Source organism: Furipterus horrens, unplaced genomic scaffold, assembly GCF_987537825.1.
Source record: "Furipterus horrens unplaced genomic scaffold, mFurHor1.1.pri manual_scaffold_1, whole genome shotgun sequence".
Classification (NCBI taxonomy): domain Eukaryota; kingdom Metazoa; phylum Chordata; class Mammalia; order Chiroptera; family Furipteridae; genus Furipterus; species Furipterus horrens.
In genome coordinates, this window is record NW_028327171.1 from 41,513,855 (window position 1) to 41,526,463 (window position 12,609).

Consider the following 12,609-nt stretch of genomic DNA (forward strand, 5'->3'; position numbering starts at 1 on the left):
ACTCAGTGGTCAGAGTGTTTAACTGGATTACAGTATTCCCTCACTTATCACGGGTATTACGTTCTAGACCCCCCTGCAAAGTAGGAACCTTACATTTATTCTACACTCTTAAACCTATGTAACTTTAACAACATACATATACAGTACTGCAAAATCCCACGATATAGCAAAAAATCCATGATAAATAATTAAATATAATATTTTTTAAAATCCCGTGATACAATGGGGCTGCGATAGTGAACTGTGATATAGAGAGGGACTACTGTAATTGTGACTTTCTGCAGCAGGAAAATTGGTACCATCTGAAGGACCTGGATCATATAAACCAAATTCAGCTAAAAATCCAATACTTGAACAATTTCAAGTGTGGATACTGTTAGGAAGAAGGGAGGAGATGTGTAAACCAGTTCAAAGCCTTTATTGGGGAGGTCTAAGCAGGTGGGCTGTAGCCCTGAGAAGAAACAAAGCAGGGTTCTTAAGGGCTTTAATCCTGAGTAACAGGATTATCAGAGTCCAGCAACCATAATGACTTGTCCTCAGGCTAAAACAATTGATTCTTGCAAAACAAGGAGCAGGGTTTTGGAGAACACAGGACCCCAGGCATGACTATAGGCCATACAAGAGGGAGTGGTAGTTTCTATAACATAGGATACCAGGCATGACTACAGGCAGCAGTTTCTGAGAATACAGTGACCATTGGCCATTGCCTGTTTTGCAAGGTTTGACGGAGGTGGCAGGTCACAGAGTCGGCAAAATGGTTGCTCCTAAGACATGAGCAGTGAGAACAGCAGCTTTGGGACTGGCTGGCCAGTGACTTGGGGAGGCAGAGGGCTTTGCACAAGAGAAAGTAATATTAGTTGATCCTACTCTGTGCTAAGCACTATGTGGGGAGAAAACTGAGCCTAGAGGGTTATGCTCACAAAGCTAGGGTTACACAGGATCTAATCCCTACTCTGGCTTCCAAGGCCATGCTTATCACTTTATGACAAACTTTACCTCCTGGTGCTAAAGAATGAAAGATGCTGGCTTTGGGTGTGAACTTGACTGAGTCCTCTTCAAGGTCTTTTCTATGGCAGGATGATTTTTTGAAAAATATTACTTTTTTTTCCTTATAATTTTCTTTTAATATCTTTTAAAAGGGAAATCTGGCCATTTGTTCTTTACTGTAGAGGAGGTTTGTGTTCTGGATGGAAGCAGAATTTTTCTGCGAGATCTGTCCCAGGTTGGCTTCTGTCCTACTAAGCCTGAAAAGAGTTGTTTAGGTGTCCTGGGGAGAGGAAAAAGGGGCAAGTATCTTACAGAACATAAGAGAGGAAGGGGAACTTTTGGGGGTTGGGGAAGGAAGAAGGTGGTAGGTTCTGAGGTGAGTGGGAGACTCGTGCTCAGTTTTCAGGTGTTTTCCTGGCACATCAGACTGCCCTCCAAGGGGATGACAGAGGGCATGACTGGGGAGTGGGGCTTACTTGAACTATGATCCCCAAGTGTCAGGGAAATAGAGAAAAGTTGAATTGCAAGGGACCACTGGGGGCTTGGTTGGCTGTTAGCTGACAGCATGACAAATAAAAGGGCGCAGACCCTGTCCTTGTTTTCTGGCAGCATCTCGGCTTTCCAGATTTGGTGTCCAAGACTAAGTTACCTTGCCAATGTTGTAAGAGAGATGCTTGGGAACCACTTAATTTCCCTTAAAGAAAGCAAAGAAATGGGTATTTCCTGAACACCTGAGTCTGGGACTGACGTTAATACTTTACCTGCAAATCTCCGTTTCTGAGATTCCTGGTTCTGTGACTTGTTGACACACCATCAACCTGACCTAGGTTGCCCTTCACCTTTTAATCCTCCCATTCTCACCCTTCACTGCACCCTCCCGCTTGGGGGTGGGAACTTTTCTTCAAAGTTTTTTTGAATGATAAATATAACCCTATTTCTTCTTCAAACAAATGTTCAGGGAATAAAGGCAAGGCCAATGTGATTAATCCCAGGCTATTAAATAAATAATCGGTTTTGTCCTCTTCCTTTATTACATCCAGTGTGCTCATTCCTACCACGGAAATGGGTCCTGTCACTTCAGCGGGGGCCTCCCCTCAAAGAAGGCCACCACTTATCCAGGTTAACATTAGAAATAAAATTCAAAATTTCTTTTTCAACAAGTCTTTCTGGTAGAATACCAAATTGTGCAAACAGCATGATCTCAGGGACACAAAATGATGGCTAGATAAAAGACTAGAAGGAAATATGCTACCAAAATATGCTACCATGTTTAGATTGATCTTTTTGAATGAAGGAATGGTGGGTGATGTTTTTCTTGCCTCTGTACCTATTTCTGTACTTTCTGAATTTTCTTATTTTGCACTGATTTTATAATAATAAAGGTTAAAAGCAACAATAAAAAATAAATTAGCTTTCCTTTTGAAGTAGCATGAAACCTGAACATTTAGATACTGAGGAGTTTGGAGACAATTTTTTGGAGACTCATTGTCTGTCTTGACTAGTTTTTCAAAGATGTAGGTTCAGGCAGTCTTCAAAGACACTAAGACAAATCTGTCAAGAGAATTTTACAATGTTTATTGACTTTCCCAAGCCCCCTGGTGGGGTAATGTGAAATGCCAATGACTTCCAGTACTTGGTAAGGCAATGAGAGTCCCTAAAGTTTAAAACTATTACAAGTCTTCTGAATAAAAGAATGAGAAGGATTTTATAATGTGTACATCTGGGTTACAAAAGGGTGCATCACCTCTCCTGCAGTTTCAAATTAGAGCAGTAGATGCATCAATAAGACTGCTGTAGAAAACAAACAAACCTCAGCTGAGGGGGGACTGCCAGGCTTTCATTGAATGAGAAACACCAGGACTTGCTGTTACCACTTAGAATGAGTTCTGACTAATTAAAGTGCACAGCACAGTTTCATTTAATTACAGAAGACTACTTTTAGCACAATCAATTTTCAACCAGTCTCAAAATCCAGACTTCATTCACGTAACTGCAATTAACACTGCTTCTTTTTTCTATTTCCAAACAATTTCAGAGAAACCTGAGACACATTTGAATTTTAAACATTTCAGACAGGACTGAGGGGGATTTAATGTATTGATGACTTTCTTTGTTGTTCTGGGATTTTGGTAGATTGCTTTTTATATTCTACAGGTAATAAGTTATGTGCTTACACCAGAAATAATCTATTGTTTGCAAACTATCTTCATTTTTAAAGTTAGCTCTCTGATGATAACAATGGTAGATATTCATTAAAAGATATTTGGACTATGTAGTATAAAGGTTTAGAACAGCAGCTTTTTCCTGAGACGAACCTGGGAACAAATTCTGGCTCCATCACTGACCTTCTGTAAGGACGTTCACCTCTCTAGGTCTCATTTTCCTTATCTTTAAAATGAAGATATAGAATAGTGATCTTGGTTGGTTGGTAGGAGAGCTAAATGAGAAAATGCATCTGTGGCATAAAGTAGGTATTCTTATTAGTGTTTTTGTAGCATTGAAAAATATTTAAAAAATGAACAAAAATCACCCACAACCTCAAAGTTCAAATACACATCTGTGAATATTTGGTGTTTTAATTTGCTGTAAATATATGTCCTCTTCCAGATATCTTTCTTTTTTGTCATTTAAATCTCTCCCTTCTAACTAATTATTCAAAAGTAGGAGGAAAGTTAAAAATGTTATGGCAAAAATGGTATTTACAAAGAATTCATTGAAACATGGAATAGCCCTTGGGTTATAATGTTTCTTGAGAAGTAATATGATCACAATGATAGAAGACAACCAACAATGCTCAGGGAAGCTCCAGCAGCACTGCTTTCATGGGGTGAGATCATGAGGAATTTGCCCTGTCGCCTTTCCTTGTACTTTTCAGCATTTCCCAAATTATCTATTACTAGCATGTGTTATAGTCAAGAAAAAGTAAGATTTGGTTTACAAATGCTGACTTCTTTACAGTTTTACTTTCTCCAATGATCCCATACCAGAACAATTTCTTGCCTTTCTGAATTCCTTCATACAGATATTCTTTGTTAGTGGTTTGGAACAAGAGAGGTATGCTAGAAAGTGCCGTTACCCCTGTGAACTTGAGCAAGTAATTTTTACCCCTCTGTACATTATTTTTTCCTATTTGTAATGTGAGAAGACTGGGTTTATTAGACAAATAGCTCAAGCTTCTTTGTCTATGCAGATTGATTCAGAAGATCAGAAAAAGGGGAAACAAAGCCTGTTCGGTGATTTCAAAAAATTATACTTTAAAGCACTTTCCCAAAAGTATATTGGACATTTTCCCTTCACTTCTTAATTGTAAAAATAGAAAATAAAAAGATTATATAAGAATCATGACAAAAATATTAATTATATTAAACTACAAAGAATAAGAAAATAAGTAATTTAAATTAGAACCAGGAAAGTTTCAGGACAGCAACATATTATCAGTTCTCATTTATCAGTCTATTTTGGTCATCCTTGAGTTAAAATAGAATAGATACTTTTAACTTTGTAATCAAACATAACTATTGATTAGAAAGCTCCTGGGGTTGTGTTGTGAAAGAACTGATGGATGTGAGACTGCATGCTAATTCTGCCTGTCAGGAGTCTCACTTTCTGTTTGCCTCTTTAGACATTGATTAATTAACTGTTACTGGACTGAAACTTTTTAAACAGCCAACCAACCCATTCTAAATATGCAAAAGAAAAGAGTAGCCCTTGCATGGTGAGAAATGAGAAGTCACTATGCAAGGCTGGGTAAAGTATTGGCCACAACAAACCATTTTTGTTGAAGTGAAATTATGTGTACATAGTCACTTTGGGATCTTATTGCCCTAAGATCTAGTAGTCTAGGCTGGGGAAGAGTGGCTAAGCTGCCCCTGCTCACTGCATCTCTTGTTGACTAAGAGCTCAGTATTAGTTGAGGATTCCATAGGGCTTCCTCGAGGACATATTCAACCTGTGGCTGCAGTCATAGATGTGCAGCATCCTGTTCAAGGATGGGATAGAATCTGGATTGCTTAGAATTAGTTTAAGCTCTAGATACAGTCCTGGATGTCCCACAGAGTGAGGGATCCTGGACAAACGAGTCGACACAGGCAAGAGTGAAAGTGCAAGAGTAACTGTGTTTATGAAGCAATTCACCCAGTGCAGCAAGGCCTGGTGGGGAAGGGTGGTGAGAGCTGAGCAAACTGGCTTAGCCTTGTCGTGCAGATAAGAGAACTAAGAGGAGTGAATGGCAGTTCCAGGGGGACAGACTTTTATCAAATATGACATGAGCTGCCTGAAAACGGAATGGGCTGCTTCCTCTTCAGAAGGATGGGTTCTCCAACATTAGAAGTCTTCAAACATAGACAGAATGACCAATGTCAAGAGTGTTTTAAAGACGATTCAGAGATCAGATAGAGGTTTGACCCAATAAATTCTTCAGTCTCTTCCAACCCTGAGTGAGGGTCTCTGGTTATAACACCATTAATGAATTGATTTAATGAGTGAAACAGGAAAGCTCAAAATGAATAAAATCTCAATGAGATAGTAAATAGATCTGTCATCCTTGCTTCTTTTGCATCCTAAACACAATAGGGAGGAAAGCATGTGAGCTTTGGCATTAGGTTGAACAGGGTGGATCACGGCTATGCTTCATGTCATGTGACCTCTTTAACTCAGTTTTCTCATCTATAAAATACAAAAAAGTCTCTTAGGGTGGTTGTGCAGATTAAGTGGAAGAATGTGCAAAGTGCTTAGAACTTGTAACATTAAGAACTCAGGAATTGGGGCTTACAGCCAAGATGGAGGCCTAGACAGATATGCTGCATCTCCCTCCACAACTAAGAAGGAATACAACTACCTCAAAACTAGAGACAACCAGAAGTTCCAGAAAATTGAGCTGCATAGAAGTCCAACAAAGATATAAAGAAGAAATACTCATCCAGACATGTAGGGGCAGCTGAGCCAGGGCGGAGAGGACATGGTGTGGTGGTGGCAGTGGCAGACCAGTGGAAAGCGCAGTCACATATTTTAAAAAGTAGGGAGGAGAACCTGAGGAGCGCTCCCAGCACCAGACCAGACATCACAGCTCACGGTCCCGGTGCTGGGGAAAATAAAGCCTCATGCCTCTGACTGTGCAAACTACTGGGGGTTGGGATAGAGGAAAAAACTGCTGGTCTCTCAGTAGAGTCTGCTTGTTTAGTGGACCCTCACAGTCCTAGAACATCCGCAGAACCACCCACTCTGGGAACAATGTCCAGGGCAAGAGCTAGAGAGGTGCCAGTCCCATTCAGAAGTGGGAGAAGTGCCTGGAAAAGAGGTGAGTGCTGAGCAAGCGGCGTTGTTCCCTCTCAGACTCCTCCCCACACACAGCATCACAGCGTGGTGAAATGGGTCACTCTGTACTGATAATCACTAAGGCTCTGCCCCTTACAATGTAACAGGTATGACAGCTCTACCTAAGACACAGGTAAACAAAGGAGCCTGTCAAAATGAGGGGACAGAGAGATATGGCCCAAAAGAAGGAACAGATCAAGGTTCCAGTTTGAAAACTGAGCGACGAAGAGATAGCCAACCTAACAGATGTAGAGTTTAAAACACTGGTGATAAAGATGCTCACATGCTTGACAGATATACTTAAGCACAGCAAACACATAAGAGAAGAAGCGAAGGCTATGCTAAATGAAATGAAGGAAAATCCGCACAAAACCAATGGTGAAGGGAAGAAAACCGAGGTTCAAATCAATGACTTGGAACATAAGGAAGGAAAAAACAGTCAACCAGTACAGAATGAGGAAACAAGAATGGAAAAAAATGAGGACAGGCTTAGGAATCTCTGGGACAACTTTGAAAATACCAACACCTGAATCATAGGGGTGCCAGAAAGAGAAGAGGAAGAGCAAGAAATTGAATACTTATGTGAAAAAATAATGAAGGAAAACTTCCCAAATTTGGTGAAAGAAATAGACATACAAGTCAAGGAAGCACAGGGAGTCCCAAAAAAGCTAGACTCAAGGAGGACCACACCAAGACACATCAAAATTAAAATGCCAAAGGTTCAAAATAAAGGGAGAATATTAAAAGCAGCAGAAGAAAAACAGTGTTACCTACAAAGGGGTGCCTATTAGACTCTCAGCCAATTTCTCAAAAGAACCTTTGCAGGCAAAAAGGGACTGACAAGAAGTGTTCCAAGTGATAAAAAGCAAGGACCTACAACCAAGATTACTCTATCCAGCAAAGCTATTATTTAAAACGGAAGGGCAGATGAAGTGCTTCCCAGACAAGGTAAAGCTAAAGGAGTTTATCGTCACCAAGCCATTACTATATGAAATGTCAAAGGGACTTAAAAAAAAAAAGATCAAAATTATGAACATTAAAATGACAACAAACACAACTATCAACAACTGAATCTAAAAAATAAAAATAAAAATAAAAATAAAATCCAACTAAGCAAACCAGAATAGGAACAGAATCATAGGTATGGGGATCATTTGGAGGGCTATCAGCTAGGAGAGAGAAGGGGGAGAAATGGGGAAATGGTGCAGGGATTAAGAAGCATAATTGGTTGGTATAATATAGACAGGGGGAAGTTAAGAATAGTATAGGAAAGGGTGAGGCAAAGAACTTATATGCACGACCCATGGACATGAACTAAGAGGGGTGGGATTCCTGGATGGAGGAGGGGTACTGGGCAGAGGATAGCAAAGGGGAAGAAAATTGGGACTAGTGTAACAACATAATCAATAAAATTACTAAAAAAATAAAAAAGAACTCAGGAATTGGCAGTTAACACTATTTTATATTTGTAAATGATAAGGAATATATCCCAGGACAGAGAGAGGATGCAGTCCCACAAACTGTAAATTGTGTGGTGCAGAAATGTTGAAAAACAAACAAACAAAAAATGGTACTATCACTCAACACAGATTTTTGGGTTGCCTCTGGGTTAGACACGCTTCCTTGTTTAATGGAGCCAACCATCACTGCAGATGTTGGCAGGCACCAGGGCAAATAACCAGAGGCTCTCACCAAGCAACCTGCCAGCAGATTAGCTGCAGAGATGTGGGGAAGAAAAATTGGAAATGCTGAGGAGAGGAAAGGACACAGGAGGCTGGGAATAGTGCAACACAAGGCTTCAGCAGGATGCTGGAAGGCAATCAGGAGGGGTAAAGAGAAATTGAGTATTAAAGAACAGTGAGCAAAACCCGTTGTCTAAATGGGGAGGGGTCATTAGCCTATTCATTAGCAAACAAATGCCTTTCCAGAAACTGGAGTTTCATATGATTGTATCTATGTTTGTGGTTCCAGTGGATATTTGTATTCTCAACAAAGAAGTGCTCTTAAGGTGCACTGGAAACTGAAGGTTTGGAGACCAAGCCTGTCTTTGCTGCCACTTTGGCAGTAAGGTTTTTTGCGTCAATATCTAAGAGGTTGTTTATTTCTCGCAGGCCTCCTGGCTGCTCTTTGTAAACATATGGCTGCTTTATCACAGGGGTGGAGAAGTGGGGAGGGTCCTGGAGTTTGAGCCTTGTCTCATGTTCCATGTGAAAATAAGTCACGTGTTAAAGGATTAGCACATGGATTGTGAACTACAAATAGTGTGACTTGGTTCTGGAGGGGGATCCTTCTCCTTTTGCCATGTCTGCTGGTAGTGAAAAGCTACTGGGAAACTCTCTAGTAGTTAAAAAAAATAAAGTATTAGAAATATTTACTAAACTCAAACTATGTGCTTGTGCTTTGCATTATAGGACTATTAAAAAACAAAACAGTACTTTTGGCTAAGATGGAGGCATAGGTAGGCACACTGCATCTCCCTCCACAACTAAGAAGGAATACAACTACCTCAAAACTAGAGACAACCAGAAGTTCCAGAAAATCCAGCTGCATGGAAATCCAACAAAGATATAAAGAAAAAATACTCATCCAGACAGGTAGGAGTGGCTGAGCCAGGGTAGAGAGGGCATAGTGACAGCGGCTGTGGCTGGCCAGCAAAAAGTGCAGTTACACATTAAAAAAGCAGGGAGGGACACCTGGGGAGTGCTCCCAGCACCAGACCAGACCTCGCAGCTCACAATTACAGCACTGGGGAAAATAAAGCCTCATTGTTTCTGACTATGAAAACCAATGGGGTTGGGACAGAGTAAGAAACTGCTGGTCTCTCAGAGGGTCTGCTTGTGTAGAGGGTCCCCAAGGTCCTAGAACATCCACAGCCCACCCACTCTGGGAACCATGGCCAGGGCAACAGCTAGAGAGGAACCAGTCCCATATGGGAAGTGGAAGAAGTGCCTGGAAAAGGGGTGAGTGCTGAGAAAGTAGCATTGTTCCTTCTCAGACCCCTCCCCCACATTCAATGCCACAAGGTGTTGAAACGGGTTGCCCTGTACTGACTCATCACTAAGGCTCCGCCCCTCACAATATAACAGGTGTGACAGCTCTACCTAAGACACAGAGGCAAACACAGTAGCCTGTCAGGATGAGGAGACAGAGAAGTATGGTCCCAAAGAGGGAACAGATCAAGGTTCCAGTGGGAGAACTAAGCGACGAGGAGATAGCCAACCTAACAGACAAGGAGACAGTGAACCTAACAGATGTAGAGTTCAAAACACTGGTGATAAAGATGCTCACAGGCTTGACACATATACTTAAATATGGCAAGCGCAGAAGGGAAGAAGTGAAGGCTATGCTAAGTGAAATGAAGGACATCCACATGAAACCAATGGTGAAAGGAAGGAAAATGGGGTTCAAGTCAATGAGTTGGAACATAAGGAAGAAATAAACAGTCAACCAGTACAGAATGAGGAAACAAGAATGGAAAACAACGAGGACAGGCTTAGGAACCTCTGGGACAACTTTAAACATATCAACATTATGAATCACAGGGGTGCCAGAAGGAGAAGAGGAAGAGCAAGAAATTGAATACTTATGTGAAAACATAATGAAGGAAAACTTCCCTAATTTGGCGAAGAAAATAGACATAGAAGTCCAGGAAGCACAGAGAGTCCCAAACAAGCTAGACTCAAAGAGGACCACACCAAGACATGATCATTAAAATGCCAAAGGTTAAAGATAAAGAGAGAATCTTAAAAGTAGCAAGAGAAAAGAAGACAGTTATCTACAAAGTGGTTCCCATAAGACTGCCAGCTGATTTCTCAAAAGTAACTTTGCAGGCAAAAAGGGACCACCAAGAAGTATTCAAAGTGATGAAAAACAAGGACCTCCAACCTAGATTACTCTATCCAGCAAAGCTATCATTTAGAATGGAAGGGCAGATAAAATGCTTCCCAGAGAAGGTAAAGCTAAAGGAGTTCATCATCACCAAGCTCTTAGTATATAAAATGTTAAAGGAACTTATTTAAGAAAAAGAGGATCAAAGCTATGAACATTAAAATGACAACAAACTCACAACTATCAACAACAGAACCTAAAACAAAAACAAAAACACACTAAGCAAACAACCAGAATAAGAACAGAATCATAGCTATGGGGATCATTTGGAAGATTACTAGCTGGTAGGGGGAAGGAGGAGAAATGGGGAAATGGTGCAGGGACAAGAAGCATAATTGGTTAAATAGACAGGGGAAGTTAAGAATAATAGAGGAAAGGGTGAAGCCAAAGAACTTATATGCATGACCCATGGACATGAACTAAGGGGGATGGGATTGCTGGAGGGAAGGGGAGTACTGGGCATAGCGGAACAAAGGGAAAAGAAATTGGGACAACTGTAACAGCATAATCAATAAAATATACTTAAAAAAAAAACACACCTAGGTATGGATGCTGCTTTCTTGAAGCTCACTGTCCAATGATAAAATAAAAACTGAGGTAACTATAATTCAGGATGGAGTGAACAAATGATGCAAAGAGAAATAAAATTGCTTGCTCAAAGTCACTTTTCTGGTAAATAACAGAGCCAAAATTCAAGATATTTCATTCTTTCCTTTCATGGCAGATAGCATCTCCCCAAATGGCATCAGCAGCATTTCTGGGCCCCCATCCTCTTTTAGAATCTTGTCACTCCATGAAGAGGTGGAGCCTCTTGCCTGTCTTTGAACACTTCCCCTGACAAATAGAATGCAATGACAGTGACCTGGCATGACTTTTGAGGCTAGATCCTTAAAGATGATACAGCTTCTGCCTGTGTCTCCGTCTCCCTCTTCCTTTCTGGACACTTACCCTTGGAATCTAGCTACAAGGTTGCAAGGAAGCCCAGCCCTAAGAGAAAGGCCAGTTGGGTGTTCCAGCCACCTGTGCAGCTGAGGTCTCAGGTGACCTCCAGCATCAGCTGTCTGTGAGTGATAGGGCCTGCAGATGCTTTGCACCCCCAGCCTTCAAGCCATGATGACATCTAAGGGAGAAAGAGGTGCCATCCTCTCTGAGCAAAATAAATGTTGTTTGAAGCCATAAGTGTTGGAGTAATTTATTACATATCCAGAGTAACTGGAACACACTTTAGGTCAGAGGACTAGAGCAGGGGAGGAGGACTAGGCATAGTGAAGGGATCCAATGGCTTCCGCAAGGGGTTGGAGGTAGAGGAGTGCAGTGGTGTTTCCCCAGAGGGCGTCTTAGGAACCAGGAGCTCTGTGGTCACATGAGCTTGAGAAACATTAGCTTAAACCTATAGGCCAGGTCTAGCCAAGACACATTTTCCCTCCTAATCCTAGATAGAAAATTTCACATCAAAACCCAGATTTCAGAACTTTCATGAAGATCTGTTCATTAATATTGGACCCACAGGTCTAGAGGGAGCAACTCTCAGGTAGTTTTTTACTTCACCAAAGTCACTACCAGATCATTACATTTACCTGACAGGCTCCTGGAGGTAGCTGAGTTGGTAACTTCTGGACAAAAGTGAACAGGTTCCTTGCTGTGTGACTTCACAGGATCTTCAAATGCTAATATACATGTTAAACACCTAAGAGGGGGATGACTCTAAATGAGTGTGCTCGTGTGTGTGTGTGGGGGGGGGGGTGTGGGGGGGTGTGTCTGAGAGAGAGAGAGAGAGAGAGAGAGAGAAAGTGATTTAGGGTTCTCCAGGACACAGCTTGGAAATTTCTGATGTTGAGTCCCAGGGCATAAGCATCTAAAGTTCCATAAAAACAGAGATCATTGGTGGGATAAATTTGGTGTATCCTGAGAAACTGTGAGAAATGGAATTTCCACACATGGTTTGTTTTATGTAATTTTTTTCCAGTGAAACCTACCTCCAATAGCCAGCAGGTTTTCTAATCCTCACAGCTGCTCTGTGAATCAGAATTCTTCATGATTTTGTTGTTGTTATTGTTCCAGAAAAGGAAATGAAACCCAGAATGTGGAGGGAAGAATTAAAATAATTTTTGTATATTTTTGAGAAGACAACTCATTTGATGTATTTATCTTTTTAATACTAACTAGTCATTGATTATGTAGACAGATTGGACAAAGACTGGATGAAACATGTGAAAATGAAAATAGTTAAATTTTAGTGTTGTGGGATTTCTGGGTAGTTCCTAACCTTTTGATTTCCCTTATTTTTGTTGCTTTTAAAATAACTTAAATAAGAGATTCTTGATAAAAAATTATTTTCTCGTGACCAACTTTTAATTTATGTAATTGTTTTAGGGCCTGCAAAGCATGCAAACATTCTTTATATTGGGGATAGTGATTAAG

At 40.8% G+C, this 12,609-nt stretch overlaps 1 protein-coding gene across 1 annotated transcript in view; it reads right to left on the bottom strand.

Moving 5' to 3' along the window:
* The window catches only part of PEX5L (peroxisomal biogenesis factor 5 like), a 70,507-nt gene that overhangs the window by 15,730 nt on the left and 42,168 nt on the right, over positions 1-12,609 (bottom strand). The window lies entirely within an intron of this gene.